Source organism: Jaculus jaculus, chromosome 5, assembly GCF_020740685.1.
Source record: "Jaculus jaculus isolate mJacJac1 chromosome 5, mJacJac1.mat.Y.cur, whole genome shotgun sequence".
NCBI lineage: Eukaryota > Metazoa > Chordata > Mammalia > Rodentia > Dipodidae > Jaculus > Jaculus jaculus.
The window spans coordinates 63,759,016-63,785,527 of NC_059106.1; the positions used below are offsets into that span (position 1 = coordinate 63,759,016).

Consider the following 26,512-nt stretch of genomic DNA (forward strand, 5'->3'; position numbering starts at 1 on the left):
TGGCTTAGCGGTTAAGTGCTTCTTTGTGAAGTTTAATGACCCCAGTTCAAGGCTCCATTCCCCAGGACCCATGTAAGTCAGATGCACAAGGTGGTGCATACATCTGGAGTTCATTTGCAGTGGCTGGAAGCCCTGGTGTACCCATTCTTTTTTTTTCTCTCTGTCTCTCCCTCTCCCTCTCTCTGTCACACTCAAATAAATAAATAAAAATAAACAAAAATTAAAATAATTTTTAAAAGTCTTGTAGTACTTCTGCCTCAAAAAGGGTCACACTGTCAGACCCACAAAATTTGGCAGGTCAAGTTGATGAAGCTGTGGTCTGCTTGCCAGGCTTCCGGCTCCTGCGAGGCCTTCCCAGCCCCTTTCCTACTTCATTTTCAAGCCTGTTTCTCTTCCTTCACAGGCCTCACATAGTAGCAAAGTGACATAGGGCAGTGGTGCAGAATATGTGGCTTGGGTTCAAATCCTGGTGCCTTCTGAGTTGGATAATCAAAGCAGCAGAGGCCAGAGAACCAGGAGATAAGTAGAAGAGGACCAAAGGACCCCTGAGGACCCCCCCACCCCTGGGAGTCCACAGTTGGCTGGGCTGAGATGCCATTGGGAGAGGTTATATCATAATAAGGGACTGCCATTAATATTATTATTTGGTGGCACAGGTGTGGAGCCAGTTTCCTATTCCAAAGAGAGGAATGGCACACACTGGCAGCATATGACATGATTTTATATGACCTATGTATGAAATTTTTTTTCACTTTTACAGTGATAAATTCATTTTAATGTGCCTTATAAAACTATACATAAGTAGCCCATGAATTCAATGATTTCTTACTTATGGGAGTAATATAAAACTTCATTTTAAAACACATGCGTTAAATTAAAAAGCAGTAGGTGGATTTAAAGAAAAGAGTAAGAAAGTCTCAGTGCATCACAGGCAAACCTGGCAGCCAGCCAGAGAGGCAGAGCCACATCGCTGGCCCGGAGTCCCAGGGCCTGAGAATGCCCAGGTCCCACTTAGTCACTGTGGGATCTCAAAAGCAATGTTTCACCTCTCTGAGCTGTCATTTCCACCCAGCAGGGGCTGTGGCAAAGAGGAATTTGGGTCACTGGAGGTACCTGCTTCCTCCTGTGCAGCCCTCCCTGCTCCCCCACCTCTCCTCTGTTCAGGTGGCTGCAGGAAGCAGGGCTGGTATTTGAACCCTGGTCAGTGGGATCCTGAGTCATGGACTGATCACAAGTGCTACACACTGTCCCCTTGCCAGGCCCTGCAGTCCTGTGGAGACCCTTGCTGGGCCCTCAGCCTCCCCATGGAGTGAAGCCTGACCCTCTGTTTTGCTCCATCAGTTGTCCTAAGGAGTAAGTGATGCTTACCCTTCAAAGCCAGATTCCAGCCAAAGCTACTGTTGTTGGCAAGACTGTGGTTGCACTCCTTCCATGGCAAAAGGACTTGCAGTGGGGTTAGAGTAAGCATCTTGAGATGAGAAGATGACTCAGTGTCACCAAACAGGTCCCCATAAGTGAAAGAGGGGGAGAGGGACATCAGAACCAGCAACATGGGAAGATGCCTCACGGGGGGCGGGGGGTTCTGAAGGTGGAAGGTGGGGTCATGAGCCAACGACTGCAGGCAGCTTCTAGAAGCTCGAAAAGAAGGCAAGAGAGGGGATATTCTCCCAGGGGTTCCCACACCTTGAGTTTAGCTCTGGGGAGCCCATTTTGGACTTGGGGCCTCCCGACTGTGTCATGGTGACTTGTTACATGTGAGCAGCAAATATAGCAGCTGAGGAGAGCTCATGGGGCAGCCTGGGCCCCTGATGCTTTGGCCCCCACACCCTCCACAATGACCACCATCACCATTCACACACAGCCCTTCACTTCCTGACTGTGTGACCCTGGGTGAGTCATGATGGCCTCTGAGCCTCTGTTTCTTCCTGCAGGAAGCGCCATCACATCAACCCCCACCTCATATATGAGAAGAAGACCTTGCACACGCAGGGAACAGCAGCGCCGGTGTCCTTCCCTGGTAGAAAGGGCAGCTCTGAGCTCCTCCCTGCCACTGTCACACCCTCCTTGCTGGCTGGGGTGCCCTGGGTGGCGCAGACCCTGAACTGGCTGCCATTTGGCCTCAGGAGGACTTTTGGCTCCACCTGAAGTTGCCACCACCGAGGGCCGACTCCATCCCACGCCATCCATGGAGCTGGAGAGCCAGGGGTTGCTAGGGAGATGGCTCAGTGGGTAAAGCGCTTGCTGGCCAAGCATGAGGACCTGAGTTTGAGTCCCAGTACCCACGTAAATGCTCAGTGTGGTGGCATGCACCTGAACTCCCAGAGCTGGGGACATGGTGACCAGCACGATTCCTGAGGCCCACTAGCCAGTCATTCAAGTCTAATTGGTGAGCTTTGACCCTGTCTCAAAGAAAATGGAAGATGGGCTGGAGAGATAGCTTAGTGGTTAAGGCATTTGCCTGTGAAGCCTAAGGACCCAGGTTGGATTCCCCAGGACCCACGTTAGCAGGATGCACAAGGAGGCGCACGCGTCTGGAGTTCGTTTACAGTGGCTAGAGGCCCTTGCACATCCATTCTCTCTCTCTCTCTTACTATTTATCTATCTATCTATCTGCCTTTACCTATATGTCTGTCTGTGTCCCCCTTTCTTACTCTTTCTCTCTCTCTCTCTCTCTCACACACACACACATAAAACAAAAACAAAGACAATGGGAGGCATTCCTGAGGAATCACGCCTGAGATTGTCCCCTGGGTTCTGCACACATGCGCCTATACACACATGAACATGCAGGCCCGCATGTGCACACATGCATGCACACACACAACGAAGCTGACGACCCAGATTCCTCCCAGCTCTGACCTAGGGCGATGGTCACGGCGCATCTCCCCCCATCAATACACACGCTGTTCACCCACCCTCCTAGGAAACGGCTAATGCAGCACCTGTCATTCACACCACAGAAAGAATTACCACATAGGGTATTTCCTCTGTACAGGGGATTTTTATTTAATCAAATAAAAACAACCACCACCACCAAACAACAAAAGTGGCAGGCCCTCCCCTCAGAGAAGTTAAAAATAAGAAGCAAGGCAGAGGGCTATTTATGTTCTGACCAATGTGCTATTAAGGTACTTCTAGGAAACCTACAATCGTTCTGATACAAAAGGCACAGGCTTCATGAGCACAGGTCATCCAACCCTTGTCTCAACTCCCTTCTTCCTGCCAGAAAGGCAGCGGTCGTGCTGAGAGGAACAGCAGCCACTTTGGAATCATGAGGACAAAACTGTAACTAGAAAGGAGAGATGGCTTAGTGGTTAAGGCGCTTGCCTGCAAAGCCAAAAGGACCCAGGTTTGATTCCCCAGAACCCATGTAAGCCAGACGCACAAGGTGGCTCATGTGTCTGGAGTTTGTTTGCAGCAGCTGGAGGCCCTGGTGCACCCATTCATTCTCTCTCTGCCTCTTTCTCTCTCTCTCAAATAAATAAATAAATAATTTTTTTTAAAGGAAGAAGAGAGGAGAGAGCAAGAGCCCATGTCCGCGTTGGCACCAGAGCCCTAGCCCAGTCTTTCCGTCCTTACCCCGGGCATCGCACGGCGTGAGAAGAACCTCTGCTCGGGTTGTGATGACTTCGCACGTGCACCGACCAATTGGCTTGCTTTGAGGAGCACTGGATACACAAGGTCCCCGCCCTCAGGGACACAGCCCACAAGGACACCCATGAGCAAGTGCCCGTGCTCATGCCCGCTCGGCGTGCACTGCCTCCCTCGCCTGGGTGCGCGCATGGGGACGCGAGGGCCACGGCGCACGTGTGGGGGTCAGTCGGCACTGTCCCGCGTCGCTCCTGGCCTTCCGCCTTGTCTGTGGCAGGTTCTCCTATTGTTCACTGCTGTGCTTGCCAAGCTAGCTGACCATGACCCTCTGGGCACCTCTCCTGTCTCCACCTCCCTCATTGTCATAGGCTCTCGGGGATTATGGATGCTGCCATGCCATTTGGCTTTTCCATGGGTTCCAAAGATCTGGACTCAGGTACTCACACTCCCCAGACCCTGTGGTCTCTCGTTTTAACTGGAGCACAGATTTGCTGCGAGAGACTTTGGGATGGTCACTTCCTAACACCAACCTCTGTCTCCCCATCTGTAACATCAGAGCTGTCTGAGGCCGCCCCTTTAACCAGGCCCCAGGGCCAGGCAGGTTCCTCTACACAGCTGTGCCCAGGGGCTGGAGCCCCTCCAGCCAGACTGAGCTGCCACAGCCCTCCCCTTTGACACCAGGTAAACAGCCTGGAGGGCCGGCCCCAGCCTCCTGCCGCCAGTCCTCAGGAGACACCAATAAATCCTAGCAGGTGCTGAAGGAGCCAGCTCTGCCGGCCAGCCGCCACTGAAGAGCCTCATTGTGGCCTGGCCTCCCTTGGCAGTGTTGGGCACAGCCTCGGAGCAGGTCAGGATGCCAGGCCGTGAAGGAGACAGCCCTGCTCTGGGTATTTAGTTGAAGCTGGTGCCTATGCAGGCCAGTGCTGGGCCTTGCCTGTCTGTGGGGTGCATGCTTGCTTGCACACACACATGCATGCATATGCACGCACGCATTCACATGCACGCACGCACAGCTCTACAATGACAGTGTACTTGATACATCTTAAGCAGACACCTCTCACTTCCCCATTTCCAGCTAGGTACCCCTGTCTCTTCCACTTCCTCTCGTCAAACCCTCCAAGCCCTATGGATTCTGAGTCCCTCTCACTTCCCAAATCTTATACGTTCCTAGCTCCTCATCAGGGTCCCGGGGGCTTCACTGGGCAGTGAGGCTAGGGGCAAAAGGAGAAGAGGTTCCCACCTGAGCCAATGCCAGGGTTTGAACCCGGGCCATCACACACTGCTTCTCTACACAGGATTCAGTTCTTTGACCCAGAGATGTATTGGGCTAGTATATACTGTCAAATATTGGCCCCAACATCTCTGTCTTCCAACACATGTCTTAAAAAGCAAATGGGGCTGGAGAGATGGCTTAGCGGTTAAGGCACATGCCTGTCAAGCCTAAGGACCCAGGTTCAATTCTCCAGGTCCCACATAAGCCAGATGCACAAGGGGGCGCATGCATCTGGAGTTCATTTGCAGTGGCTGGAGGCCCTGGCGTGCCCATTCTCTCTCTCCCTCTCTCTGCTTCTTTCTCTGTCTCTCTCTCTCAAATAAATAAATAAAAATAAAGTTTTAAAAAGCAAATGATTTCTAAGCTGGCTCAGTTGGAAAAGTGCTTGTCTTACAAGCACGTGGCTCTGCATTTGATCCTCAGAACCCACATTTTAAAAGCTGGACACAGCAGCACATGTCTGTAATCCCAGCACAGGGAAGGCAGAGACAGGAGGATTCTTGGGGCTCACTGGCCAGGATTTCTGGGGCTTATGGGCTGCCCAGCCCAGAAGAATTGGTGAGTGCCAGTTCAGTGAGAGACCACACCTCAATAAAGGTGAAGACGATGACAAAAGTTGTCTTCTGGCCTCTATGGGCACACGCACATATATGTACACAAGCCCACAACACACACACTCACGTACATGAACACAAACCCACACACATGCACACTCACATTCATGAACACAAGCCCCCCACACACACACTCACATATATGCACATAAGCCCACAACACACACACACAGTTACATACATGCACAAGCCCCCAACACACACGCACACTCACATACGTGCACAAAAGCCCACAACACACACATGCAAACTCACATACATGAACACAAGCCCACAATACACATACGCACACTTACATACATGAACACAAGCCCACAACACACACACACTCACATACATGAACACAAGCCCACAACACACATGCATACTCACATACATGAACACAAGCCCACAACACACACACACTCACATACATGAACACAAGCCCACAATACACATGCATACTCACATACATGAACACAAGCCCACAATACACACATGCAAACTCACATACATGAACACAAGCCCACAACACACATGCACACTCACATACATGAACACAAGCCCACAATACACACACAAACTCACATACATGCACAAAAGCCCACAACACACACACACTCACATACACGAACACAAGCCCACAACACACACATGCACAGTCACATGCATGAACACAAGCCCACAACACACACATACACACATGCTCACACATAAGAGAGAAAATAAATGGGTTGGGTCCTTATGCTACAGTTGTATAATAAACAGTAAAGGCCTTTAGACAGAGAGGGTCTTTGTCCAGCTGGAAGGCCATACTACCCCCAGAGTGAGTCTGTGAAAGTTGTCCAGTTGACTTCCTGTGTGAGTGGCTTGCCCTAGCCACAAGCATCTGGCAAGACTAGACTGGGCACACAGTTCATTGTCAAGGTTACCTGGTCTTGGCCCCCCTCCCCCGGAGTGGCAGCATGGGTGTGCTCATCTGGCCTCTGTGAGCAGCATTTGCTGATTCTGTGAGTGCCAAATCTTTATTGAGCACCTACTATGTGCCCTGGAGCCAGAACAGTGAGCCACCAGAGGCCCTCCTGCCTATGGGGAGATAGGGGTGCGGCTGTCGGGTGCACATGAATCCTAGCCTCATTCTCAGAGATCAGCCCAGGCTCAGGTGGGGTCCAGGTAGCAGTCCCTAGCAGAAACCCAGCTAGGGCAAAGTGGGGACCAGCAGCAGTTTCATCATTAGTAATAACATCCCAAGGACTGGTACCAACACCTCCTCTTAGTAAAAGACATAATCAAAATGACACCAGCCAGCTAAAAATACCTCCCTGGAGAAGCATCTGGGGCAGAGGAAGCCAGCAGATCCTGGGGCAGGGCTGCAGCCTGACCTTCATATCCAGGCAAGCTGTGTGACAAAAACCAGTATCACAACCTCTCTGGGGCCCCGTTTCCTCAGTTATACAACAGAGATAACAATAGGTCCACCTGCTATCGGAATGACTGTAAAAACCAAGATAATACTGGGGAAACTGGACTGGGCAGGTGGCCCTTGAGCCCCCTCCCTCCCCAACCTGTCACCTTCCCTGCTCGGCCAATCAAACTTCCTAAAGTTTGGTTCAGAACCAGCCTTGACTGGCACATAAACTTCTCTCACAGACAACTGAGCGATGAAGGGTTTCCACCCAGCAGAGATGGCTGATCTGCGGGCTTCTAGTGCGGCCGGGACCCCTCAGGAGCACAGCTCAGACCCACAGCCTCGCCCAGGTCCCATGGAGAGAAGCAGCCCGGAGTCCTGGGGACACCTCCTGTCAAAGTGGACCCCTTACCCCAAGGACACCAGGGTCAAGAGGGTTTGGGGTACAGGGCCTAAGATGACATCGATGTCACTATCCTCTAACCCTCCCTAAGCCTCCTCACTCCGGAGGAAATGTGGGGGCGTTTGTGGTTGGAGAGGCACACCATTTCCTCGCCTGTATATCAAGAGACTAACATGTTCCACCCACCCCAGCTGCCCTGTGGAATCATGGGGCCATGGGCTCCCTCCGTGTTCCTGCCAGGGAGGGGAGGGAGGGTGCTGGCCTTGCCCCAGAGAACATTCCCAGAGGTGACAAAGGAAGCCATGCCCTCTGGCCTTTCCGGCAGAGCTCCTGAAACAGCTGGACTTTCATAAGCTCATGTCACCTCGCATTGCTGTGGAGTGAGGAGCTGTTGCCCTCAAGTCACAGGCAGTGGTGGATGGGGTTACCGAGGGTAACCTAACAACCCAGGTTCAATACCATAGCACACACATAAAGCAAGATGCACAAAGTGGTGCACGCATCCTGAGTTCATCTGCAGTGACTGGAGGCCTGGCACACCCATATTCTTTCTCTCTCTCTTCCCCCCTCCCGGAAAATAAATGAAAACAAAATATTTTTAAATACTGAATTCGTTTCACAAGAGATAAGGACTACTCTACCCACGGATGCTCGTGGTCTTTCCTAAAGCAACACACTTATGTGGGCTCTAGAGGTTTCTATGCATCGACAAACACATTCACATAGATACCGTGATCACAAATAGTAGCTTACTTCGTACAGGTTCTAAAGCATGTGCTCCCCACTCAGTGTGCCTGAAGCTCGCCTCCCTTCGTTGCTTTAACAGAGAGTGCCTATAAATAGAGATGCTGTGCTCACCAAACTGCCCTCTACATATTGATGTTTATGCCTATAGATTAGTGTTGCTCTTACCTTTGGTCAGAGAAGCTTCTTTCTGCAGTTGGCGGTGACCGCTGGGGAGACTCGAAGCCCTCAGAGTGCTGAGAATAAGTGACTATGGAGTGTTTGTCCCTAGACGAGACATCCCCCTCCAAGACCGAGGGGGTACTGGGGAAGAAGTGTGGAAAAAGCACGCGAGCCAGAGGGTGTGGAGGAGTGCTCGGGCACACTGCCTTTCACACGTGACATGGCTGCTGCCTTCACGACCTCACAGTGGTTCTTGTTCCCAGCACAACACTGGGCTCATGAGAATGCCGTCACGGATGATGGAGGAGGGGAAGGACATTAAAGTAGAGGAGGGACTAATTGGAAAGAAGAAAGTATTCAGTGGAAGGCGGAGGAGGGAGAAAGGACAAGAGAAGGTAATAGGATCAAAATACATTTGATACATTATGAAACTCAGCAATTAAAAAGTGTTTTAATATTTTATTTATTTATTAGAGAGAGAGAGAGAGAGGCAAACAGAGAAATAGAGAGAATGGGCATGCCAGGGCCTCTAACCACTGCAAATGAACTCCAGACACATGTGCATCTGGCCTGTGGGTACTGAGTTGAAACTGGGTTCTTAGCCTTTATAGGCAAATGCCTTAATCACTAAGCCATTTCTCCACCCTATCAATTAAAAATGTTTTTTTGTTTGTTTGCTTTTTTTTTTTTTTTTCTTTTTTGGTTTTCTGAGGTGGGGTCTCAGGATGACCAGGAATTCACTGTGTAGTCTCTCAGGGAGGCCTCAAATTCACAGCAATCCTCCTACCTCTGCCTCCCCAGTGCTGGGATTAAAGGTTGCACTATCATGCCCAGATTAATTAAAAAGTTTTTAAAGGGACTGGGGACATGGCTCCGAGCTTGTGGTAGTTTAATTCAGGTGTCCCCCATAAACTTAGGTGTTCTGAATGCTAGGTTCCCAACTGATAGAGATTTGGGAATTAACACCTCCTGGAGGCAGTGTATTGTTGGGGGTGGGCTTGTGGTTATTATGGCCAGTTTTCTCTTGCCAGTGTTTGTCACACTCTCCTGCTGATGTTGTCTGCCTGATATAGGGGAGGAGGTGATGTCCACCCTCTGCTCATACCATCATTTTCTCTGTCATCATGGAGCTTCCCCTTGAGTCTATAAGCCAAAATAAGCCCTTTGTCCTACAAGCTGCTCTTGGTTGGGTGATTTCTGTCAGCAATGCAAACTTGACTACAACAGTAAAGTTGATACCAAGAGTGGCATTGCTGCTAAACACCTGTCTGTGTGGCGTTGGTCTTTTGGAGCTGATTTCAAGAAGAATGTGGGAGAATTTGAAACCTTGGCCTAAGAGATGCCTTGCAATGCTGTAAGTACAGCTTGATGGACTATTCTGGTCAGAGTTGAAAGACTTGAATGCAATAATAACTATGGACTCTGAGGTTTGGCTTATGAGGGTGAGAAAGGACTAGAAGCAATTTCTGTGAAAGGCTTGCTGTTATGGCTGTGTCCTGAGAACTTGTGCAGGATTGCATTGCATAAAAATGGACTGGTGTGACCAGAGGGATATGGCACAGAAAGAAATCTTTGGGCTGAAACTTCTGCCTGTTCAGCTGCAATAGTATGAGAGATTACAACCATTGAGATTGGGCCAGCTGACCTGGACTGAGACAACAAAAAGAATGCAGTCTTTTTGAAGGGACCTGAATGCTAAAGGACTGTTCTGTTCTTCAAAGTCTGCTTATTCCTCCCTGGATTAACAAATTGGCATCCTACCTGGTATTATGGAGTATAAGAAATGCAGGAAAAAGAGGGCCATTGAATTTGCAACACAGTCTTGTGTTTTGGAAATGGCCATGAACAGTACAAAGCAGGTTTGCTGGATGCCTGCATGGAGACCCCATAGAGCTGTGAGGATGGACTGTGGGTTGCAGTGGAGACTCAGTTGATATACCAGGACCACGAGAGGGCTGCTAAGGAAAGCTGCCAGCTCCAGATGAAGTTTTGCAGGACTATGAGTAGCCTAGCTGGAGGGGCAGAATTGGAACTCCAGAGACTTTTTGCTGGTTAGAATTACCCAACTTGGAGATTTGTCACTGACTAGAGTTGTTGGATTTGGAGCTACAGAGTTTGATGTTTGCCCAGGCTGTTTTAAATCTTGTATTGGTTGAATATTTCTTTGCTCTGCCCAGTGCCATATTTTGCAGTGTGAATGTTTATTCTGTGTCATTATGGGGCTTGGGGGGTTTGTATTATGGCTCAGTTAAAAGACCTTGGATTATGGGGATGTTTGAACATCATTGGAATTGATAAAACTATGGAGACTTTTAAAGTTGGACTGAATGAATTGCATTTTACATCATGGATGGTTATCAGTTGATAGGGGCCAGGGGTGGAATATGGTGGTTTGATTCAGGTGTCCCCCATAAGTAAATAAATAAATAAATACAAAAGCAAGCCTGAGCTGAGCCTGGTGGCACAAACCTGTCATCCCAGCTACTCAGTGGACTGGGGCAGGAGGAGTAAAAGTTCAAAGCCAGGACTGAGGAGACAGCTCATCCGTCAAATGTGTTTGTCTGCAAGGCCTGTTGATCCAGGTTCGATTCCCTGGCACTCACATAAAGCTGGGTGGAAAGTGGTGCATGTTTGCAGCAGCAAGAGACTCTGGCATGCACACACACACAAGTGATAGATAAAATTACTTTTTTTTCATAGTCAACAAAATAGTGGCTTGCTGCCAATTTTATTAGATGAGTTGGTTACAGCATTTTACTTATCATTTACACCTATCTAGATATAGCTGAAATTCAAATTGCACATCAAATTAAAACCATATCACAACTCAAGCCATACTAAATGTACTTGGCCTCTGCAGTAGAATTCTAGTCAGCTTCCATTTTGACTCCCTCCTTATGATCCAAGGGGCCTTAATGGTAATGCAGGACTTAGTGCTGATCATCACATATCACTTTCTTTTTATAATCTCTAAACAAGCCGGAAGAGGCGGCGCCCCCGGGTGGAACTAACGGTCACGTGGCACCACCACTCCATGAGCACAATGACGCATATCTCCTGGCCAAAATGACTTTTTTAGGTGTTTATTGCTAGTTTACATAATAATAGACAATAAAACCATGATAACTCCCTCTCCCCACTCCCATTCCCAACCCCTCCCCCTTCCAATTAGTCTCTCTTTTATTTTTTTATATTTTATGAGAGAGAACCGGTGTGCCGGGGCCTCCAACCACAACAACCAGATTACAGACACGTGTGCCACTTCGTGTACCTGTGGCACCCTGCACACTCATGTCACCTTGTGCATCTGGCTCATGTGGGACCTGAAGAGTTAAACGTGAGTCCTTAGGCTTCGCAGGCAAGTGCCTTAGCCACTATGCCATCTCTCCAGCCCTCTCTTTTATTTTGATGTCATGATACTTTCCTCCTATTATGATGGTCTTGTGTAGGTAGTGTCAGGCACTATGAGGTCATGGATATCCAGGCCATTTTGTGTCTGGAGGAGCACATTGTAAGGAGTCCTACCCTTCCTTTGGCTCTTACATTATTTCTGCCACCTCTTCGGCAATGGACCCTGAGCCTTGGAAGGCGTGATAGAGATGTCTCAGTGCTGAGCACTCCTCTGTCACTTCTCAGCACTATTGTGACTTTTGAGTCATCCCAATGGTCACTGTCATCTGAAAAGAGAAGCTCCCCTAACCAAAAGTGAGAGTAGGTCTGGAAAGATAGCTTAGCAGTTAAGGCACTTGCCTGCAAAGCCAAAGGACCCAGGTTTGATTCCCCAGAACCCAGTAAGCCAAATGCACAAGATGGTGCATGGTTCTGGAGTTTGTTTGCAGTGGCTACAGGCCCTGGCACACCCATTACCTCTCTCCGTCTCCCTCTCTCCTCTCTCTCTCTCTCTCTCTCTCTCTCTCTCTGCCTCTTCCTCCCTTTCCTTAATAAATAAATAATAAAATATTTTAAGTGATAGTAGCATTAATATATGGGTATAAACATTTTAAAAAGTGCTTGCAAGGCAGTTTGGTGGACATAATATATGCATTTAGCCAGACAACATAAAGCATTACTCCCTAGGGCTCATGACCTTCCCCACCATAGGTTTTTGATTAGATTTCCAGAACCAGGTATGTATTCTCTCCCATGGAGCTGGCCTCCAGTCCAATAGAGAGCAGTTGGTTTCCCCCATAACAGACATGCCACTATTGTACCAGCTGGCACATTTGGCCTGGCTGGCCAATCTTAAGGCTGGCAATGTCCACAGCTGTTCACCATCTTTGATGGTTTCTCTCTCCCATTGAACTGCATGCAGCATAGCTTTTTCCACCTTTCTGTCAGCTGGTCTACAGGGAGGAGGTTTTCAGCTCAGCTCGAGCTTGATTTCTCAGTGAACTGCAGCCTAAGTATGTGGAGTCTTCAGCAATAGGCTCTTCGCACTTATTCCTGGTGGGAAACCAAGAGCCTTGGTGATGGCCAGTATTGCTTTGGAGGCATCAGGGACCTCTCTGGCCAACAACTCACTGGAAGGTATCCCATCTGTGGTGGTTTGACTCAGGTGTCCCCCATAAACTTAGGTGTTCTGAATGCTAGCTCCCCAGCTGATGGAGATTTAGGAATTAATGCCTCCTGGAGGGAGTGTATTGTTGGGGGCAGGCTTATGGGCTTTATAGCCAGTTTCCCCATGCCAGTGTTTGGCACACCCTCCTGTTGCTGTGGTCCACCTTCTGTTGGCCAGGGGGTGATGTCCACCCTCGGCTCATGCCATCGTTTGCCCCTGCCATCATGGAGCTTCCCCTCGAGCCTGTAAGCCAAAAAAAAATCTCTTTTTCCCAGAAGCTGCTCTTGGTTGGGTGATTTCTACCAGCAATGCGAACCGGACTGCAACACCATCCCTGACACTGAAAATTTTCTAGTAGCAATATATGGTTTCTAGGTACACCTTATTCAAAGAAGGTTTCATGTGCCTTATTCATAGCATCTTAAACTTTGACTAACTCTCCTACCTTTCCTCTACTCAATCTACCCCCTTATCCCACCAAGGCCATTCCAGCCCCAGTAACTATTCCTCTACTTACGTATAGACAATACCCTCCTCCCTGTAGGTCCTCCCTCCTCCCCTCCCTTAGAGTCCATTTCTAGCTTGCTGGCCTCCACTACTAACTTTTACTCTGACTCACATACAAGTCCAAACATTTGTAGCTGGGATCCACATAGGAGAGAGAACATGCGGCATTTGGCTGTCTGAGCCTGGGTTACCTCACTTAGTATATAATCTTTTCCAGATCCATCCATTTCCCTGCAAATTTCATTCTTGTTTATTGCTGAATAGAACCCCATGGTACCAGAGATCCGCAGTGGTTCCTGGTACTGGCGGCTGGGGGAGGGCAGGCTGTGGCGAGTGCCCGAAGTTGTCCTGGAGCTGCTCAGCTGGTCCCTGCTGTCTGCGCCTTTGGGATCTGCGCCAGGCTTCTTGGCCTCGCGAGGAGGCTGGTATGAGTGGCGAGCCCCTGCACCGTGGGTCTGCCCAAGCCGGCTCAGGCAGGGCGCGCTGAGTAGCTCTTCCCAGTGACCTGCCTGCTGGGACCATGGCTAGAGCTGGTTCTTGCGGGTCGTAAGGTGCTAGAAGCTGTGGGTCTCTCCTGCTTCTCTGTCGGGGTTGATAATTCCTTATACACGTTCACTCTTCGGTAGAAGAGTGTATTGTGCATTTTTCCCTCTAGCATGCTTTGGCATGGCTACTGCTCTGCCATCGTAACCACAAGTCCCCCAAAATTATTTCTTTTCCTCTTTTCTTTTCTTTTTTTTTGGACATAGGGTCTCACTCTAGCTCAGGATGACCTGGAATTCACTACGTAGTCTCAGGGTGGCCTTGAACTCACAGCAATCCTCCTACCTCTGCCTCCCAAGTGCTGGGATTAAAGGTGTGCACCACCATGCCTGGCCAAAATTACCTTTTTACAAAAGGGCTAGGGAAGCTGGGCTGATAGTACATGCCTTTAATCCCATCTGGAGGCAGAGGTAGAAGGATTGCTATGAGTTTGAGTCAAGCCTGAGATCAGATAGTGAATTCCAGGTCAGCCTGAGCTACAGGGAGACCCTACTTGGTTTCCAGCTGTGGGGTTTTGTGGAAGCAACTAGATTACCAGAGCTCTGACATCACCTGTGGATTGACTCATTAATGACCTTGTGATTTGACAGGCTATTGGGAAGTGATGGGGGACTTAAGAGGAGGAGCCTGACCTTCCTCATCTTATTCTTTGCTTCCCAGAGAGAGCTGGCCACCATGAGGAAGCAGCTTCACTCCAGGGCCTGCTTCCCACCTTGATGTCCTGCCTCACCACAGGCCAGAAACATCGAAGATGGAAACCTCTGGAACTATGAACACAAACAAGCTCTTCTTCTTCCTGGAAGGTGATTGTCTCTGGTGTTTTGTCACAGTGACGGAAAGTGACTCAGTACCCACCCTCACTCTAGCTGCAAACTCTTCCTTTGAGCCGCTATCTTGAAATCAACTTTTGACAATGAATGTGACTTAGATCATTTATTTTTTCTGTTGCTGTAACTGAAGGCCACACACTTGGAAACACATAATCAATATTATATAGTTCACAGATCCAGAGGCTGGGCGGCCCAAGAGCCCACAGCTGGCATCTGCTGCAGGCTGCATGGTAAGGCAGCGTCCATCACCTTGTGGAGAAACCAGGAAGACACAGAGCTGGGGTCTTTCTTCCTCTTTTTATAAAGCCACTAATTGCATCATAGGGCCCTACCCTCATGACTTCATCTAACCCTCCCAAAGATCCCACTTCCAAACACCACACACATAGAATTGGGGAATTAAGTTTCCAACATATGCACTTTTGGGGAGTGCATTCAAAGCACAGCAAGACCTTAGATTCTTTCTAATCTTTTTCAGTGCAAACACTGAAGCAAGAAGCGCCCTGTAGATGCACTTTTCACCTGTCTGAGGAAACGTGCACATTACACTCCCAAGAATGAAGCTAAAGTGCTTTTTTTTGAAGCAAGGTCTCACTCCAGCACAGGCTGACCTGGAACTCACTCTGTAACCCCAGGCTGGCCTTGAACTCATGGCCTTCCTCAGCCTCCCAAGTGCTGGAACTAAAGTTGTGCACCATCACACCCAGCCACATTCCGATTTGGATCAGTGTTGGCCAATTTGTAGCAATTCATACCGCCACCAGCACTCACAGCACAGCTTGCAGATTCACATCTTGTCTGAAAATGGCTGCCATTGCACTTCAATTCTTTTTCTAAGTAACATCTGGAATATTTTCACATGTTTACTCTCCACTCCTCCTCTTCTCTATAAGCAGCCCATATTCTTTGCTCATTTTCTTTTCTGGTTGTGTGTTTTTATTGAGTTAAAGGTGTTCTTTACAGGCTGGGAAGGTGCCTCAGTGGTTAAAGGCGCTTGCTTACAAAGCCTTTCTGCCCAGGTTTGATTCCCTAGTACCCACATAAAGCCAGATATACAAAGCGTTGTGTGTATCTGCAGTAGCAAATCGCCCTCTCTCTCTCTCTCTCTCTCTCTCTCTTACTCTTTCAGTACTGACAAATAAATTAAAACATTTTTTAAAAAAATAAATAAAGGTGTTCTTTATATATTAAGGAAATTCATCCTTTTGCTTGTAATGGTAGTTGTGAGGCCCTTTGGGTTTATTTATAGATTCCCTCCCCATGATTTCTTGTTTGGTTGATTGGGTTGGGTTTTTTGGTTTGTTTTTTTGTTTTGTTTTGGTTTTTCAAGGCAAGGTCTCACTCTAGTCCAGGCTGACCTGGAATTAACTACGTAGTCTCAGGGTGGCCTCGAACTCATGGTGATACTCCTACCTCTGCCTCCCGAGTGCTGGGATTAAAGGTGTGCGCCACCACACCTGGCTGGGTTGGGTTTTTGAGGTCTCACTATTTATCTCAGGCTGGTCTGGAACTTGTGATACCCTCTGCCTCAGCCTCCCAACTGTTGAGGTTAGAAGCATATGCCACCACATCTTGCTTTTCACCTTTTTTTAAAAAAATTTCTGGAGAGAGTGAAAGAGAGAGAGAATTGGCAAGCCAGGGCCTCAGCCACTGAAATCAAACTCCAGGCACTTGCTCCACCTAGTGGGCATGTGTGACCTTGCACTTGCCTCACCCTTGTGCATCTGGCTTATGTGGGATCTGGAGAGTGGAACAGGGGTCCTTAGCTTTGTAGGCAAGTGCCTTAACTGCTAAGCCATCTCTAGAATTTTTTTTTCACCATTTTTAAGAGCATTTGAATGTACTGTTTTATTTTTTGTGTGTATGCATGTGTGTGATTTGTGTACATATATGCACATGTATGTGGGCACATGTGTGCAGGGCCGAGGTTGATGACTGGTGTCTTCCTTAATCATTTCCCACTTCATTTACTGAGGCAAGATCTCTCACTTGAACCACGAGCGCACTGATTTGGCTAGCCTACTTCTAACCATCTTATCCCAGGTGTCCCCTATCTTTGTTTCCTGAGCACTGGGATGGCAGGCTGGCATCCATGCCCACCTGGCACTTACATGGATTCGGGGGACCCAAATTTTGGTCCATTCACTTGTACAGCAAGCACTTTATCACTGAGCCATCTCCCAGCCTTGAGTGTACTATTTTAATTTACAGTATCTATTAAAGTGTTTGACCATGAAAAATGTCCCTCCAAGTATTTTCCTAATGCTTCCTTGTCATTGCCACTGGGAACTTTCATTCACTCTCTGGTGCACTCTTACAGTCCCAGCACACAGGAGGCAGAGGCTGCAGAATCAAGTTCAAGACCAGGATGGTCTACATAGCAAGTTCCAGGCCAGCCAGTACAACACAGTGATATCCTATCTCAAAAAAAAAGAAAATAAAAAATAAAAATTTGGACTTTGTGAACCCTGACTTAGCAAGGCAGACACACCGGGAGGTCAAAGATGGTAGTCCGCAGAAATGTTCTGTGTTTTGTTTCGTTTTGTTTTGTTTTCCCCAAGTTAGTGTCTCACTCTAGCCCAGGTTGATCTGAAACTCTCTATAGCTCAAGCTGGCCTCAAACTCACAGGCAATCCTGTCACCTCAGCCTCCTGAGTGTTGGGATTAAAGGTGTGTACCACCTTGTGCATCTGGCTTACATGGGTTCTGGGACATCACCCCTGGGTTCTTAGGCTTTGTAAGCAAGCACCTTAACTAATAAGCCATTGCTCCAGTCCCCAGATCTTTTTTTGACATTTGTATTTATGGGCATGCCATGGTCTTTTGTTACTGAAAATGAGTGGATGCCAGACACATGCACCGTCTGTGTGTGTGTGTGTGTGTGTGTGTGTGTGTGGCTTTACATGGATGCTGAGAAATTCTCTTAACTGCTGAGCCATCTCCTCAGCCCCTGCAGGGGATGTTTGAGACAAAAAGACCCAGGGAAATGCAATAACCTCTCCAGAGTTGCATTGCAAAACCAGAGAGAAATAAGACAGAGACTCAGGACTCCTGGTTTCCAGTGCTGGAAACCAGGCCTAGCCTTCAGCCACCTCCAGAATCCAGGCAGAGAGAAGGGAACAGACAACTCCCCAAGGAAAGAACAGAGGAAACCAAAAGGTGTTTCTGATGGCCTGTGCACTGTGACCAAGGCAGGGTCCTGTCCACCATGAAGGTGCTGGCCCCGAGGGAAGGGTCCCTGTGATCTGAGTCCCCTCCCTCCCAGGGGCCTGGGACAAACCGCAGGTTCCTGGGGTGGTCTCCGCTGGAGCTAACATTGGCTCTGCTGTTTGCCTTGGTGGCAGGCAGGAGCTGTTTGCACTGGTGGGTCCTGGGCCGGCCCTGCAGCCCCTGGGTCAGCTGCACAGTCCAGGCTGGTGTGGTTAGGGACAGGCATGCCAGGCATGAGCTAGGGAAGCCACAGCAGGGCCCTGGGCACTATCCTACACCACCACCGTTCTTAAAGCGTTTAATGTCTTTGAAAAGAAAGAACCGCCCAACCACATGTATAGCTCTTGGTTTTTCTTTCTCCTGTAATGTTGTATCTCTACGTAAACTCTCTGAACACACGATCGGCATGCCTGGGCTCACGGACACGTGCTGCAACTCAGCCCCCACCTCGGAGCCACAGCCGGTTCCCAACTTGACCAAGGAAAACAAGATGAGCAGAGATCAGCTTCCTGGGCAGAGAACATGGGGACATTTCTGGGGACAAGGAGCCAACATGAAGACCACCTCCAGTTCTGCAGGAGCGTCAGCATGAATGGCAGCAGCTGGTTGTCATCCACTGAGAAAGCCAAGAAGCCAGAGCTGGGGAAAGAGCTCAACCAGTAAGGCACTCGCCTTGACAGAAGTGCAGTCCCTAGAAGCCGCACAAAAATGCCCGTCTCTAGAAATGGCATTCCTGCGGGCATGACAGCGCGCGCCTTTGATCCCAGCACTCAGGAAGCTGAGGTAGGAGGATTGCTGTAGTCCAAAGCCAGCCTGAGAGTACATAGTGAATTCCAGGTCAGCCTGGGCTACAGTGAGACCCTACTTCGGAAAGAAAGAAAGAAAGAAAGAAAGAGAGAGAGAGAGAGAGAGAGAGAGAGAGAGAGAGAGAAAGGAAGGAAGGAAGGAAGGAAGGAAGGAAGGAAGGAAGGAAGGAAGGAAGGAAGGAAGGAAGGAAAAGAAATGGCACTCCTGAGGTTGTCCTCTGGCCTCCCTATAATGTGTATTCACACACACATGGACATACACACATAAATTAAAATAACTAAATAAGGGAAACTGGAGTTGGAGAGATGGCTCAGCTATTAAAGGTGCTTGCTTGCTTGTGAAACCTGACTGCCCCCAGGACCCATGTAAAGCTAGGTGCACAAAGTGGCACATGTATCTGGAGTTCATTTGCAGTGGCTAGAGGTGCTGGCATGCCCATTCTCTCCCCCACCTCTTAAATAAACAAATAAATAAGATATTTTTTTAAATAAATAATAAAGCAAACCAGGAAGCCGCAGTCAGGCTGCTGTGAAGGAATAATCAAGGAAGTGGGAGCCTCGAGGGGAAGAGGGTATCTGTCCCGTCTCCAAAGCTTCCCCCATAGTCCAGTGGGGGTCCAGTGACAGTGGGGAAGTTTGCAGGTCCCCAAAAGGACCCAAGCAAACTTCATCAGTAATGAGGATCATCAAAGCCTTGGGGGACCGAGTAGAGATTCAGCATTGCTGTGCTGCGCCGGGCCAGCTGAAGGCCCTGCATGGCAGCGAGGAAGCACATCGCCGCCTGCTCCTTCAAGGTCACAGTAGTAAACCGACGGAAACTGGAGGGTAGCTAGCGAGACAGGGCAAGGCTGGTGGAATTTGAGGATGGGTGCAGTGAGAAGTGGGCCCCGTGTTGCTGGGTTCACTCCGGAGAACATCCTTGTTCAGGAAGGAAGCAGACCGTGAAGCCTCAAGGAGCCCAGCGCTCGGCCAGGGTTCCTCAAATGGCCAAGGGAAACCTCTCCGCCCGTGTGCAGCAGTCTCTTGGACGTTTGAGGCTGTGCCACCCCACCTGACTTTGTTTTTTCTTTTTGTTTTGCATCCTCATCCTCAACAGCTCGCTGCTTCGAGGGTTCGAGGCTCTCTGGCTGGTCATGTGAGTTTCTAGACTTCCTGTGATACGGCAAGGCCGGTTTTTGTGGGGTTTTTTGTCTTTTTTTTTTTTTTTTAGGTTTGCTCTAGCCCAGGCTGACCTGGAATTCACTATGGAGTCTCAAGGTGGCCTTGAAGTCATAGAGATCCTCCTACCTCTGCCTCCTGAGCTCATGCATCTGGAGTTTGTTTGCAGTGGCTAGAGACCCTGATGTGCCCATTCTCATTCTCCCTCTCTCCCTCTCTCTCCCTATCTCTCTCTCTCTCTCAAATAAATAAAGAAGGTGGTTTTGTTTTTAATGGGCTGTAAAGATTGCCCAGTGATTAAGGAGCTTGTCTGCAAACCCTAACCACCCAAGTTTGATTCTCCAGTACCCAGGTAAAGCCAGATGCACAAAAGGGGCACATGTATCTGAAGTTATTTGCAGTGGCTAAAAGCCCTGGTGTGCCCATTCTCTCTCCCTCTCTCTCTCTCTCTCTCTCTCTCTCTCTCTCCTTTCAAGTAAGTAAATAAAAGTACTTTAAAAATATTTTTGAAATAAAAAAAAGGATGACAACGTGGGAAAGCTATGAGGTAAAATCATCCTCAGTGTAAACATGCCCCTCCCCCATCAGACCTGCCACAGGATCACAGCCCATTGTGCTGGACAGGGGCGTGGGGCTGATGCCTGGATGCGATGCTGCTGTCACTTAGGGGAGGAAGGAATACACTAGAATGTTCTGTTCAGGAAGTAGCAAGGAGAGGTTCTCCTCACCTCTGAGCTTGCACATGGAGCTTATCCTGTCACACCTCAGATGGGTGACACCAGAACCACCAGCAGCCTGTGGCAGCCACTGTGAGAGCCGAGCGCGCCTGCAGGCAGGGCTGCCGTGGGCCTCGGTAGGAGCATTCACACCGGATTGGCAAAGTCAACACAGCAGCTGTTGTGTGGGGTGGAGTTGTGTTTTAGAGAGGCTGTGTACCACCTTGCCCTGGACAGAACAGCCTTCCCACAGGGCTGCATGGGCACGGAAGGAGATCATGCCTATTGAGTGGCTTTTTTTTGGGGGGGGGGGGACCATGAACAGACATCTATTCATATACCAAAAATGGAGCAATGACAAACCAAAGAAATAATTCCACTCAAGCCTAGCTTGGTAACCAGTGAGTTTATTGGGGTCACTTCCAGGAGCATAGGTGATGGGTTGTTTACAGGAACATGGGTGATTTAGGCAGTTGTATCATCAAAAAGCCCACCCCAGCATGGGTGACAACTTACAAAAGCTGCGTCACTGGGCCTGTCCGTCCAGCTGGCAGGCAGGGCCATGGAAAAGCCTCCTCTTCCTCAACACTGGCTTACTGCTTTGACAGCAGCCTCTGAGGATTGAGTCTCAGAACTTTCCTGAGACTTCCCAGTCTTCTGAGCCGCTCTTCTCCCCGCAGGAGGGAATGTTTCAACGCAGAGAAAAATGGCTACAAAACAGTGCAAAGTAAGCAACAGGAAATAGCAGCCTCTGTCCTCACCGAATACAGGAGGTGTGCTCCTCGGAGCCTTCCCCTTCCCCCCGCTGATCTCTGCCGCAAAGACCTCTCTTGTGCCATCGAAGCCGTGCTGTGTGACAGATGCCACCCGTGCCCTAAGGAACCATCTCCCTCAGGAAAGGCCAGGCTGACAGAAGAGGCCTCTCTGGTCCTCCCAGAAGAGAAGGGATTGCCAGACTCTGGGCAGCACCTCTCAGGACACTAGCCTTTGGCTGGGGAGACAAAGCGAGGGAGTGAGAGGAGGGGACCCCGGACCCCTGGACATGGTCCACAGCCAGGCCTGAATGAGCTGAAAGCCGTCTCAGTGGGAAAATGATAGTTATTTTGCCCTGTCCTGTTAATGTGCTTGCAATCCTCTGACAGGAAGGGCAGTTTTCTCCCTGGTCTCGTTGTCTTGCGTGCCCCTGCCCTGGTGCGTGCCATGGAGACCTCACAGAGGAGTGGCATGGGGTTGTTTGTGTTGGTTTTATTTTTCTTCATTTCCAGACACACACACACACACACACACACACTGAGGCACTCAACCCAGAGAACACTATGCATGAGTGGGCCCGGGCCACAGCCCCAATCCTGTGCCCACGACACCCAGCCAGGCTGAGGGAAGTGTAGGCCCCCTGCTGGGCCCCAGCCAGCCACCACCACAGAGGCCATAAATGAGGAACAGGACTTCTAGACCCACTTGTTTGGGGCCTGTTTGTTTGGGCGAGGGCAGAGTGCCTGGCCAGGGTGTCCCAAAATAACTCACGAACCCAGAACTGGGAGCAGTCCTCCATGGAAAATTTAAACAAATTCTCCATGAGTGTGGAATCCAGTTCCCAGAGCCCACCCAGGATCACCTGATCGCTGTGGCGCAGATACATCCAGAAGCCCAAGGAAGCCATGCTCCTGCCGCTGGACTTGCTCGCGCAGCCGGAGGTCATGGCGAAGCAGGGAAGCAGAGAAGAAACCCCACCGACATCTCTGGCCACAGCAGGCCTTGCTTGGGGTAATGACTCTGGAAGGCCCAGAGCAGTCCCTGGAGGCTGGAGGCACAGGCCCTGATGAATTCTTCACAGTCCACCTGGGGGGCTGGGCCCATCTTGAGCACCCTCCTGGTGCATCTGGTGAAGAGAGGTGCTGTGGTCACCTGCCTGTGCAAGGAGACACACAGGCAGTAGCTGGTAGGCCCGACCACCAGGCCGTCCACCCCAAGGGCCGCCTGCATGGCTACTGACTGGGTGAGACTGTAAACTAGGGATACAGAGGACGGGTGCCCGGACAGTGCTGGGGGACGGGGCTTGGAGGTGTGAGAGAATAAGAGTACAAGCAGCTGAGAAAGGTGAAAGGGTTTGGAGCCGGGTGATCACCCGACAGTGTAGACGGCAGAGAGGGTCTGGTGCTTTCTTTCACAGGGGCCTAGGAGAGATGTGGAGAAGGCAGTTCAGACGGTAGAATCTGCCCAGGCAAAGGTGTGGAGGTAGAATGACGGCTCCATGGGCTCTCTCCACACACAGACTCATAACACACACACACACACACACACACACACACACACGCATGCACGCTGCCCACTGGAAGACTGGGAGTAGAACGTGGGAAAGGAAGGGTCTGGCCTCGAAAATCACCCTCAGGTTAGACAGAGCCAGGGCCGTCACTTGAGTCACACACCTTGAAGCCACACCCCAGCTCAGACCTCTGGCTGCTAACGGTCACAGCCACCACCAAGACGCTCTTGTCCCCTTTAACGTCTCAGCCTCCCCAGCAGAAAGCCACAGTGGGGTTCACAGCTCACTGATTGGAAACTGAAGCACGGCCACTTGTCCATGACCCCACCGCTTCTGTGTGATCAGTGCAAAGGAGCCCAGTCTAGGCTGCCTGGCATCGGAGCTGCCTCCAAACGCTCCCCTGTTGACTCCCTCCCACCCCCCCCGGCCCCTCAAGCCTCAGTTTCCCCATAGCCACAATGACTCCCACTGTGCATTCATGCCCGCTGAGGACCTGGCCCAGGCACCTTATTCTCTCCTGCTCCTCCACCTCCACAGGGACAGGTCACTGACCCCTGGCTCCTCACAAGGCAAAAGGCTCATGGGAAGCAGCCTGCTGGGGCCCAGGGAAGGACAAGAGCAGCCACCTTAGAAACACAGGGCCGCTTCATTCTCTGCTTAGCCAGCCGGATCCCCCCTGCGCCCAGGGATCAGCCGGGAACTTGAGGTTTACGTGCATCTTCTTAGCATAAATTAGCAGCTGCTGCAGGAGGCAGGAACGCTGGGCCCAGCGAGGCCCAGTCTTGTTTTTGGAAGCTTTGTGGAGACCTGCTGAGGGCCCGTCTTGTTCCCCAGCTTGGAGTGCGTGGTGTTTGTGTACCCAGCCCTGCCCACGCCGACTCCACGAGAACCCCCCCGCCCACAGGCACGAGCCCGGCTCCAAGGATAACATGGAGAAGAAGTACAGGGGGCCTTCCTCCTCTGCACCCCTCACTGGGCCTCCCGAACACTGAGAGCCTCTGTCTAGGGCATGGGGCAGTTCACCAGTGCACCCAGCTGGGGAGTGCTGGATTTTCCAGCAACACCACCGGTTCCTCGGGGTTCAAAGCTGCCTGCCCTAGTCTCCCAAGGCAAAGCCTACTGTGTGACAGACCCAGGCTGGTACCTTCCCTGTCATCAAAGGCTGCAGAGGTCAAGGGGACCAGAGCTGCATTTGTTGGCCAGACAACCCTTCCCTCTGGTTTCTGCTATCACCTCCCTTCAAGTGAACTAAGAGCTGAGCTGGGTGCACACCTGTAAGGCCAGTACTCAGAACATGAAGATGATCAGAAGTTCAATATCAGTCTCAGCTATCTACTGAGCTTGAGGCCAGCCTTTGGATATGTGAGATTCTGTCTTTAGGAAAAGAAAAAAGAAAAGAAAAAAAAAAAACAGGGCTGGAGAGATGGTTTGGCAGTTAAAGGTGCTTGCTTGCAAAGCCAGATGACCCAGGTTCCATTCCCCAGTACCCACATAAATAAAGCCAGATGCACAAAGTGGCACGTGTGTGTGAAGTTTGTTTGCTCTGACAAGATGCCCTGGTATACCCATTCTCTTTTTATCTTTTTTTTCTTTCTTCTTGCAAATAAATAAAATATTTAAACAAATAAATAAATAATAGCTTGGGATTTAGAGCCAGACCAGATTCAAGGTTTAAATCTCTGCCCCACAACTAGCCAGCTCCATGCTGTGAGCCTCCATCCCCTCACCTGTCAAATGAGACCACGGTTGTGGGATGGAACGAGTGAGGCCACTTAGGCGTCTTTTAACAGCCCTGCACTCCATCAGTGACAGTTCTCACGGAATGTCCCGAGCCCACTCCCAGCCACCATGCGTGCACACGTGACCTAGACCTGGCCACGTGAAATGGTCTTACACAGCGATTGGCTTAGGAACAGACAAGCCCAGCCAATCAGACTCTTCCCCTAGATTTCATATTTAGAAGCGTGTTCCTTCCCTGGGGTGCCTGCTGCCAATGACCCTACCTGCCCAGCTGCCCTCACCCAGGGAAGCCTGCTGCAGTGGGAACTACAGAGGCCACCATCCACAGAGAAGCCGAAGGAGACACCGTGCCGAAGTTGACAGAAAGCAGTGCACAGGGAGGAGGCTTCCCATCGTCACAGGCCCTGACACCTGCTCTGTCCTGGCTCCCACATGGTGAGTTGCAATGTTCCCTTTCATTGTGAAACTCCCAAGTGACCCAAGGTTGGTCATCTCAGTGGCACACGGGAGAAAACTGAGGCCGGGGAAGGGGTGTGATGGCCCTGGTCAGGAGACAGAGCTGGCAGGGGGTGGACCCAGGGCACAGGAGTAAGGAGACATCCCTGCCTCCCCATCTCCCCAACCTGGCTCTAGCCCTTTGCAAGACACAGCCTTTTTCTGGCTGTGTGAGCTCTGAGCAACTCACTTCCCTTCTCTGAGCCTCAACTTCCTCCCCTGTAAAATGGGGGGTAACACCCCTTATTTCACTCTGCTGGCATGTAATGAAACATCATGTTGGAAGTGCCAGGCATTTCCATGGCACTCAGTAAAAGTCTGCTTTTCTGTTCCCCCAATAAGCGTCTTACATGTCAACCCCTCAGGAAGTCAAATGGCTGCCTTGACCAGACCTCTCTAGAGGATGCTCCTGGTGGATCCTCAAGACAGCCAGGCAACCCATTTTAGAGATGGGGAAACTGAGGCTCGTGTGGTTCAGCAACAGGGTCCACATTACACAGCATAGCATAGCATAGTGGGACCTTTCAAACTTCTATCAGCTTGTCCCGGGCCCATGGTCCAGGGGTGTTAGCAGTCAGAGGCTAGAAGCTCAAGTAGAAGAGGTGAAGGTGGAGTGTGCGCTGGACTTTGGGGCTGAGCAGAAGCCCCAAGAGCCCCACCCTATTCCCTGGGGGTTCCCAGATCTGCCATTCTGTCCTGGGTCAAGGGTCCCCCTGCTGGCCGTACAAGGAACCGTCCCCAGGCGTGAGATAAGCAAGGAGAAGGCAAGGTGACTTGGGGCAAGTGGCTCTACCTCTCTGAGCTTCCGTTTTCTCGTGTGCCGAGGACAGATAATAAAATATCATAAGTGAAATTACGCTGTGAAGCGCCTGGCTCAATGCCCAGACAAATAGCTCTCCAACTTGACTGTGAGTCACGATTTCCCAGTGGGCTGGTTAAAACGCAGATTGGCCCCAGCCCTAAGGTTTGAATTCAGTACATCCATGGAGAACCTGAGAATTTGCCTCTTTCTTCCTTCCTTCCTTCCTTCCTTCCTTCCTTCCTTCCTTCCTTCCTTCCTTCCTTCCTTCCTTCCTTCCTTCCTTCCTTTCTTTTGGTGGTATGGGGATGGAAACTTGGGCCTCACACATATTAGTCAAGTGCTCTTATTGCTAAGCTGCAGACCCCCCAGTCCCTTGCATTTATTTCTTATTTTGTGTTTTGCTGGTCTTTTGAGGCAGGGTCTCTCACTGTGTAGCCCAGACTGACCTCACACTTGAGATCCTCATGCCTCAGACTCCTGAGTGCTGGGATTACAGGCACGCCACTATGCCCAGGAGAATCTGCATTCCCTTTATTTTTATTTAATTTTGCTTTGTTTTTGTTTTTCAAGGTAGGGTCTCATGCTAGTCCAGGCTGACCTGGGCTTCACTATGTAGTCTCAGGGTGGCCTCGAGCTCATGGCGATCCTCCTACCTCTGCCTCCCGAGTGCTGGGATTAAAGGCGTGTGCCACCACGCCCGGCTCCTTTTA

General features: G+C 50.2%; 1 long non-coding RNA gene across 1 annotated transcript; it reads right to left on the minus strand.

The window, feature by feature from the left end:
• Positions 1–20,907: 20,907 nt before the first annotated feature.
• LOC123460872 lies at positions 20,908–23,346 on the minus strand. Its single transcript, XR_006637256.1, has 3 exons — positions 23,272–23,346; positions 22,118–22,411; positions 20,908–21,212 (listed from the first exon to the last, which is right to left on the minus strand). It is a non-coding gene; the product is annotated as an uncharacterized LOC123460872 (long non-coding RNA).
• Positions 23,347–26,512: the final 3,166 nt, after the last annotated feature.